The sequence below is a fragment of the Dipodomys spectabilis genome, unplaced genomic scaffold (genome assembly GCF_019054845.1).
Source record: "Dipodomys spectabilis isolate Male_0828 unplaced genomic scaffold, ASM1905484v1 ptg000140l, whole genome shotgun sequence".
NCBI classification, from domain to species: Eukaryota; Metazoa; Chordata; class Mammalia; order Rodentia; family Heteromyidae; genus Dipodomys; species Dipodomys spectabilis.
In genome coordinates, this window is record NW_024870817.1 from 3,228,875 (window position 1) to 3,238,560 (window position 9,686).

Below are 9,686 nucleotides of genomic sequence, written 5' to 3' on the forward strand. Positions count from 1 at the left end.
TCCCTGTTTAAACAATTTCAGATAATTTTTAAGATAGGTTTGGAATTACTATCTGAAACTGTGTTTTTAAAAGTATTTTCATGTTGCATATTAAAATGATTGTAAGATAAATGGTAAGAGTACCTTCCTAGTGAGCATTAAGACTTGAATTTAGCCCCTAGTACCACCAAAAAGAAGTCAACTATTACTTCTAAGCCTATGTAATTTTATCCAACAAATGTTAAGAAGCACTATGAAAATCTGTATGTAAGAAGGATTGTTTGAACTTTACCCTTGAAAACGTACAGGATTTAGTGAGTGAACACAAAGGAATTAAGGGAGGAGAAATGTTTGGACAGAGAAGTTTTAATGATTCACAGAAAAGCAGCACTTTATTGTTCTTGTTGCTCTGAATGTAGAGTAACAAGTTAAGGGTTAAAATGAAATGATAATGTAGAGAACTCTTATTGTTTATGGTGATATGTGCCCCGTCCCAAATTCCTAATCTCATAGCCTCAGAATGTGGCCTTGTTTTTTCATATATAGTTTGTTATGGAATAGAATGGACTCTAGTTCCTTATGAATGGTGTCCTTATAAAAGGTAGAACTTTGGACACAGATTTGAAGAATGGTATATGACAATGAAGCAAAAATGAGTCAGCCAAGAAATGACAAAGATTTTCTGCAGATTCAGAAGCTAGGATAGAGTTGTGGAACAAGTTTTATCATACAACTCTCAAAAGGAAGCTAACTTTTCATGTCAGACTTCTGTCTCCAATCCTGTGAAACAATAAAATTCTGTTGTCACCTAGTTTGTGGTATTTGTTACAGTAGGCTAGCAAACTAAAAATACAAGTGCCTAGCTCAATTACTTTCTGAGACCAAAACCTATGGGGAGTCTGTGTATAAGGAAATGTCATGAGCAGAATTGTGTTTTAAGAAGTTAATCTGGAAAGTTGTATAGAAAAGAAAAATAAAAAGAGGTATTTGATGGGATTTTGCTATGAAGAAGAGTAACAAAAATCTAAATGCGTTTTTAGCTTTGGTAATCAATGGTGTATATCTTAAGTTCATGATAGAATATCTCATATACTTTATTCATCAACCATAGTGAATTTTGTTATGTGATGTTGCAAATTATATTGTGTAAGTCAAAGACTAAGTGACTGGGGAACAGGTGGAAATCAATCTCAGACCTCATATCACAGACCAAATAAATTCCAGAAAGAAGGCTTAAGAAAATACAGGTGGTTCAAAATTATCCTATTTTCATCAGCAAGACAAAGTTCATGATGGAATCTAATTGGGCCATATCCTAGATAAATGAGTTTTTTTTTTTCCTTTTTTGTGCCTTAGATGAAGCAACATTCCTTCCTTTTACTTTTTCCATTTTAAGACAGCAGTAACTATTCAGAATCATTCCTTAATTGCAAATTCTGGGTGATTAAGAAAAATTCTTCCTCCTCTAAATAGTTCCTCATCAAAGTTACTTGTCTTCTGTGTATGAGTCATGTTATTTTGTATTTGCAAACCTTCCTCAAATCTTGATGGCTTCAAACAGCAGAAGTCACATATCTTTGCTACAGCTTATATTCTTTGTTCAGCAAAGATCTGCTTCCATTTTCATCCTCTGAAATGTACGTGATGGTGATCCACTCCTGGAATAATGCCATTCTAAGGCAAAAGGGCTATAACACTATGAACTGAGCACTGTCATCCCAAAAATGCAGAATGTATAAAAGTATCATGGTCCAAACCAGCTGGACCTGGACAAAAAAATGAGATCTTATTTGAAAAACAATGGAAGTAAAAAGGGCTTTGGGGGATGTGATTCAAGTGGTAGCATTCCCACATAGTAAATACAAAGTTCTGAGTTCAAACCTTAGTAATGACAAAAGTTAATTAAAAATTATTTTTTCAATATTCAACTAAAGTTTCTCAGAGGAAATTTTATGACATTTTTTTAAATGAAGGTTAAAAAGTAATGAGCTAGATGGGCTTACTCCTGTAATCCTAACTACTTAGGAAGTTGAGATGGAGAATCTTGGTTGAAGGCCAGCCTGGGCAGAAAAGTAACTCCATGTCCAAAATAGCTAGTGAATAAAACAAAGCTTTAGGCAAGTGTCTGGGCCAGAACCTAGCAAGCTGAAAGCTCTGAGTTCAAACCCAAGAACCACCAAAATAATAATAAGCTAAGCAATTTAATGTGGCATTAAGAAATAATATACTAAAAACCAAATTTTGAAGTTATCAAGATAAGGAAAAGTAATGGAGTAGAAAATAAAAATACCAAAGTGAAAGGGGCAGAAAAGTACAGATAATAGATTTGGGGTAAGCAAGATAAGATTAATTAGCAACATCACATGAAAAATGAAGTTAAATGATGCACTCATTTATTTCACAAATTTTTTTTTTGGGGGGGGGGGGGTCAGGTCATGGGCCTGAACTCTGGACCTGAGCACTGTCCCTCAGCTCTTCAGCTCAAGGCTAGCACTCTACCACTTGAGCCATAGCACCACTTCCTGCTTTTTTTTCTGGTTATGTGGTGCTGAGGAATCGAACTCAGGGCCTCATGCATGCAAGGCAAGCACTCAACCACTGAACCACCTTCCCAGCCGTGATTTCACAAACATTTTTAAAGAGCTATTTAGATAGCAAATATTTTCACCTTTGTAGACAGTCTGGTCTTTGAATCACACAACTCTACCACTATAATGTGCAAACAGGCATATGCACTAAACAAATAGAGTGATGTTTCCTATTTTATTTACAAAAATGTAGAGGCTATATGCCCATGGCTCCCATGTAATTGTAGCTTCTCAGGAGGCAGAGATCTACCTTTGAGGGGGAAAAAAAGCTCAGAAACAGCACCCAGACCCTGAATTCAAGCCCTAGGACCAACACACACACACACACACACACACACACACACACACACATACACACATAAACACACGTATATGCATATATGTATATATATGGCTATATTTGGCTTGTAGGGTAGTAATTTTTATACACTAACTTCATAAAAGCAGAAAAGTATTTGGTAAGTAGTAATGTCCAGTTGAAAGTTTTTAGGAAACTTAAACATAATTAAGAGAAGAATGAACAAGTAAGAATCACTACTGTATTGGAAGCTCTAACTAGCATTGTTAAGGCAAGAAAAAAGTCAGAAGGATTGGAAAAGAAAACATTAAAGCAGAAACAACTTCACATTAAGAATTCTTATAAGTTAATATAAGAATGATAAATGACATAATGTAGAAATGAATAAGATTTTTGAATAGGTACTTCATAGAAGAGAAAGACCAAATTGTCTGTACAGGTATTTTTTGTTTGTCTCTATATGCCCACTACATCAACTTTCTTGTCCAAGATTCTAGCCTCTGAATACATGTCAGCAGAGGTACTATCCCCTTTAACTTACAGATGGCATTGGTCAGTGGGCATTTGCAAATTATCTTTTGGTAGAAGATCAAACACAGAGAGGTTGATGAAGTTAGGATATTGGTGCTCCTTTTCTCTTACGCACTGTGGGTGTTCTTTCAAAGAAAGGCCATTGCCCTTTAAGAAAATTTTGTATTCCAGTATCCTCATCAACTTTTCTTTTTGAGGCTAGAGGTGAAAAAAATCATTAGGGGTTCAATGGATTTTCTATACTCCATGCACATGTTGATCCATTTTGTTTTTGCCAGCCGTAGGTCCTAGGTCTTAATTTCTGAGTCTGGGTGCTGTCCTTGAGCTTCCATTTTTCCCCTTAAGGCTAGTGCTCTACCACTTGAGCCATGCCTGTAGCCCCCTTTTATACCATTAGTTATTTTTGAGCTTGGTTCTCCTTTTATACCTGAGTTGGCCTGGACTGTTGTCCTCTTATTTGTAGCTGAGGGTGACAGATGCACAGCCATTGGTGGAGATGGAGTCTGGCAAACTTATGCCCAGGTTGGGTTTTAACCACAATCCTCTGATCTCAGTCTCCCAAGTAACTAGGATTACAGGCTTGAGCGACCATTCCTACCTCCATTGGATTATCTTTATCTTGTCATTTTTTTCTTAATTTGAAATCCAAACATAGCCAATAACATAAAATTTATTAGTAACCACAAAAATACATTAATAGAGTCTGCTTAAAACCTACCAAATTGGCAATATAACAAAACTATTAGCAAATATATAAGGCACACACACACAATATGCTTATTTGTAAGTGTGTAAATTGATATAACTATTTTGGAAAAACAATTTAGAATTATATAATAAAGATACTTATACCTATACTTGGGAATTCTGCTCAAGAAATTAGGAATGCTACAGCAGGATTTTTTTGTTAACAGAACATTGGTAAAAACCTATATATCCTTCAACAATGGAATAGATATGATTAGTCATAATTTATTAAATAATGGAATACTGCATAGCTGTGGGAATAAAAGAAACATCTAACAGGCAAAATAGATGAACACAATGAGAATTGAAAAAAAAAACAAGTGTTTTACTTCACTTAATTATATTAAGTGAAGTAAGCCAAGCCCAAAGAAACATAGGTCCCATGGTTTCCCTTATTTGCAATATCTAGTATATGTCTGAGTCAAGCAGAAAAGGTCAGATAAGGTGATATTAGGGAAATGAACTCTAAGATATGTATTCAAATGTTTTTTTTTCCTTCATGCATTTGTTTCTAACGCATTTATAAGATAATTTCTTTGTTGCTTTGTATGTCCCTGCCCCACAGTATAACCCCTGCTTTCACTGTATTTGATGTCGGTATAATTTGTGGAGGGGAAGGGGAAAAACAAATCGTTTAAATAGGGATACAGGTGGACCCGTTGCAACAATGAGAAGTACAAGTCGTTATGTAGAAACGAACTTTACAACTTTGGTGGGGTGGGCGGGGAGGATTGGGTGGGCGGGAGGGGGAGGGATGGGAAGGGGAAACAAAGGAGGAGGCTACAATGCTTGATAAGAAATGTACTCATTATCTTGCCCATGTAATTGTAACCCCTCTGTACAGTATTTTCACAATAAAAAATAAATGAAAAGAAAAAAAACGAGTGTGACATGAGCAGAATTTTGAAGAAGGTAAGAAAAGGAACTATGTGTAAACCTGAGGGAAGAACCATCCCAGAGAAGAGAAACAAGTTAAAGACACAGTGATCTTTCTTTGGTAATTTTGAGGCATATTATGGTACCCAGAGTAAGATGGAATATAAATAGAAGTAAAGGTAAGGCGGGTAGAGTAAATTGTTTCTGAGCTTCTAGGCCAATTTTAAACAATCTGGAAACTAACGAGGCATTTGAAGAGAGTAACATGATTATACTTACATTTTCAGGAATCACTGGCAACTGGAGTGAGAATAGACGGGGAAAGAGCGTTGGAGTAGTAGAAAAGGAATCAGGTGGGAGATGATGGAAGCAGTAATACAGAAATGAAGAAAAAAATCAGCTGTCATATTCTGAAGGTAGAAACTGATGACATATTAATTTTAAGTCTTTAGGGAAAGAGTAGAGTATACATGTTTTCCAACTTTTAGAAAGATGAGCAAGACAGGGAGGAGCAGGTCTGGAAAGTAAAGGTCTGGTAAGTTCTGTTTTGAACATGTTAGGTTACATATCTGATCAGATCTGTTGAAAGAACAGTTGGATGTGCGTCAGAATTCAGAGGATAGAAATTCACCATTCAGCCAAATCCAAAACTCTCAAAAAGAAAACGTTTGCTACTGCTTATTTCTTTTGAGAGGTGAAGACTTCCTCTTTGCTGCAGAGATCTTCATTTGACATAGATGTGCCACATTTCTGGTTAACTGTTGCTGAAGCTGAAGTGGTCTGAGACTTCTGGTGATTAAAAAATTGCTCATTGGCAATATATACATTATTTGCTACAGGAAGCAGATGCTCCAGTATGTTTCCTAGCTTTATGAATGACAGCAGCCAAGTTTTCTGTCCACTAATCTTTTTGGCAGATATAGCTAATCCTACAACCATGCTTAAGGGACCACAAATAAAGCAGGCAAGTTCTCAATAGGCAGCATTCTCTTCTGACAGTGGAAATTGAATGAAGGAGAATATTAATCTCAGTAATTTAGAGAGTATATATTACTTTATCTTTGCCTAGAACATTACAATCCAATTTAATTAATGCAGAAGAATGTCTGAAGATGTTCCAATGTCACTTTTTCATATTCACCTCAATTTAGAATTTGAAAACTGGAATGTTTTGTTTTTTTTTCAGAATGGGAATAAAAATTCTTTAGAATATTTTCTATTCCAATTCACAATTTTACTTCTAAACTTTGATTTCTGTCACTGAATTTAAAAATCTTAACATTGTATATAATTCTTACTAAGACACCTTCACTATAGAGGTTATTGCTCTGCAGAACATTTTGATGTTGCTCAGAGCTGAGAAAACTGTGTAGATCCACTGTGTTATCCCCACTGCCATGAGTAACTGGAAATCATATAAAATGGGGCAAGGCAGAATGAGCATTGAGGGCAAGCAGCTAATTCAGCTCTTTCCATATTAGCTTCTCTCCCCCAGGAGAGGCTTTCAATCCATTAGGTTTTGAATCTTACAGACTGAGGCTTCCTTGGTTGAGGAGCTAAAATAAGAATCAATCTACCCAATAATGGGCAGGGGAGGGGGAGTGTTAACTGGGGCAAGAGGACAGCAGCAAAGGATGATTGTACTGTGAAACACAAACTTCTACACATGACTTTCCCATGTTATAGGCCTCTCTGAGCAAGAATGGTGTATTTACTAAAGGACACCTTGGGAGAGGGTATCTGCTGGACTAAGCAGGATACATGCAGTGTGTTGTCACATGTCTGAATTTCTATTAAAGCCCTTGTAGTGTTTGGATGATTCCATGTTTGAAGGAGCTGTGAATCAGTTTTGGAAGCTTATGAAAAATGATGGCCCAGATGTGCCAGAGAGCTTTTGGGTCATGAGGGGTGGATGGTGATTTGTTTGGCTTAATGATAACTACAGTTGTGTTTTCATTTTTAAAGATCCTTATGGAAATACAAGTAGCATTGCATAAAATCCACTCATTTAAAGTGAAAAGTCGGTAGTTTGTTATAGTCACAGAATTGTGTAAATCAGCACAGTCTAAATTTAGGGCATGTCATCACTTGATAAATAAATCCCACACCCCATACCCATTTTAGAAATGCTGTACCATTCATGACCTTAAAAAAGCATGTGATCTGCCCGGTGCCGGTGGCTCATGCCTGTAATCCTATGCTAGCTATTCAGGAAGCTGAGATCTGAGAATCGCAGTTGAAAGCCAGCACAGGCAGGAACATCCAAGAGACTCATATCTCCAATTAACCACCAGAAAACCGGAAGTGGTGCTGTGGCTCAAGTGGTAAAGAGCTAGCGTTGAGCTGAAGAACTCAGGGACAGTGCCCAGGCCCAGAGTCCAAGTCCCACGACCAATCAAAAAAAAAAAAAGCTTGTAATCCATCTTTACAGATTTGCCTATTGGTCGGTTTGTACATGGTCTTTGTGACTGGCTTCTATCACTGAGGATTACACTTTCGGAACTCATGATTGTTGAACTATATATCAGTATTTCATTATTTTTTGCTGAACAATATTGCATTATAAATGAATACATATTTAAAACATTTATCTACTCATCATTTGCTGAACATTTGGTTCCAACATTTGGTTATTGTGAGTAACGTTATCATGAATCCTCATTATTATACTCATTTTCTTTTCTTTTGGTATACACATAGAGGTAGAGGTTTAACCTTTTCGAGGAACTGCCACACTATTTTCCAAAGCTGTGGGACCAGTTTGCATCTCTATATCAATGTATGACATATGAAGTACCAATTTTTCCATGTTGTCTCATAAACTCATTGTCTTTATTATAGCTATCAGTGCATGGAAAAATGTATTCATTATAGTTTTCATTTGAGGTGTTTCGTAAAGACCTGACTATTAAATGCATTACTTGTGACATTATTGGAAGGCATAGAGAATTCTTCAGGTCATAGAGGAAGGCCCCTTGAAGGGGCTGGCAAGATTTCAACAGCTACCTCTTACAGTTTGTCATTCCATGGCCATGATTTGTGTCACATGTGCTTCTACTATGATGTCTGCCTTTCCACAGACTCAATCGGACCAATCAATAATGGGCCAAAATTTCCAAAACTGTGAGCCCAATTAGACATGTTCTCTCTATTTGTGTATTATTTCAGGTATTTTTCTTGTGTCAATGGAAAACTGTTTAAAACAATGTCTTATTGTGACTTTATTGCATTTCCCTTTTGAAAACTAGTCATGCTAAACATTTTTCATCTTCTTAATGGTCATTTGTACGTCTTTTCAGAGACCCATTTCTTAAGATTATTTGCTTAAAGTTGAGTTGTCTTTTATTATTGAGGTATTTTTATATTATTTATTGAGTTGTAATTTATATACTATGTAGTTGCATATTAAGTTGTCTTTTATTATTGAGTTATAATTATATATTTTCAAGATACTATTTTCTGTTTTTTTATAAACATTTTTATTACCTTTTAAAATTCTACTTTTATTATCTTCAAGTACTTATCTATACACAGGAGTTACTTATATATACACAGGAGTTAATAAATCAGTTTGATCAATGCATTTTGATCAATGTCACATGACTAGACTGATTCAGTGAAGTCTTATTTCCCCTGAAGTATGGGGCCGCTGTCACAATTGGCAAAGAAATTAAAACACATAAATTTTACTAGTATTTATAAAACATTGTATACATGTGTAGCACAGTATTTCATGTGCGAGTTCATGGATTATGTTTTATTGATTACAACAAAGAAACCTGCTGCCAATACATTTGTTTCTAGCTAGGAGATTTCATATTTATTTTAAGAAGGCTTTTTTTTGTTTGTGTTTTATCTGCCATAGGCTTTGAACTCAGGGCCTGAGGCTGTTCCTCATCTCTCTTTGGCTCAAGGCTACCTCTCTACAGCTTTGAGCCACAGTGCTATTTCTGGTTTTTGAGTGGTTAATTGGGGTCAGAGTCTCACAGGACTTTCCTGCCCAGGCCCAATTGGAACTGGGATCCTCAGATCCTCAGACCTCCTCCTGAGTAGCTAGGATTACAAGCAGGAGCCACTGGCGCTGGCTGGGAGAGGGGAAGGGCTGTACTTTTGTACACTCAGTTTTACTAAATTTTTCTTGTAATACAGAGTATACATTCTGCAGTTAAATATTTATTACTATTTCTCTACAACTTCACTTTAACAATTATTTTCAATGCATGAATGATACAAATTTTTCTTTAACATTTTCTTGTAAAATTGGAGTGAACCTTTTATTCTCAAAGATGTTAAGACAAGAAACTGTTTGAAATAAGAAAAATAATACAGTGAATGACTGAGGAACAGTGGAGCTTCTCTTCGTTTTACACCTCCCCTCCCCCCCAACAAGAGCTATCAATTCCTCATCTAATCTTTCCCCATTCATCTTCATTTTTTTTTTTGGGGGGGGGGGGTGCTGTCCGGTCATGGGGCCTGAACTCTGGGCCTGGGCTCTGTCCCTCAGCTCTTCAACTCAAGGCTAGCGCTCTACCACTTGAGCCACAGCGCCACTTCCGGCTTTTTTTCTTTTTGCTTATGTGGTGCTGAGGAATCGAATCCAGGGCCTCATGCATGCAAGGCAAGCGCTCTACCACTGAGCCACCTTCCCAGCCCCTCATCTTCATATT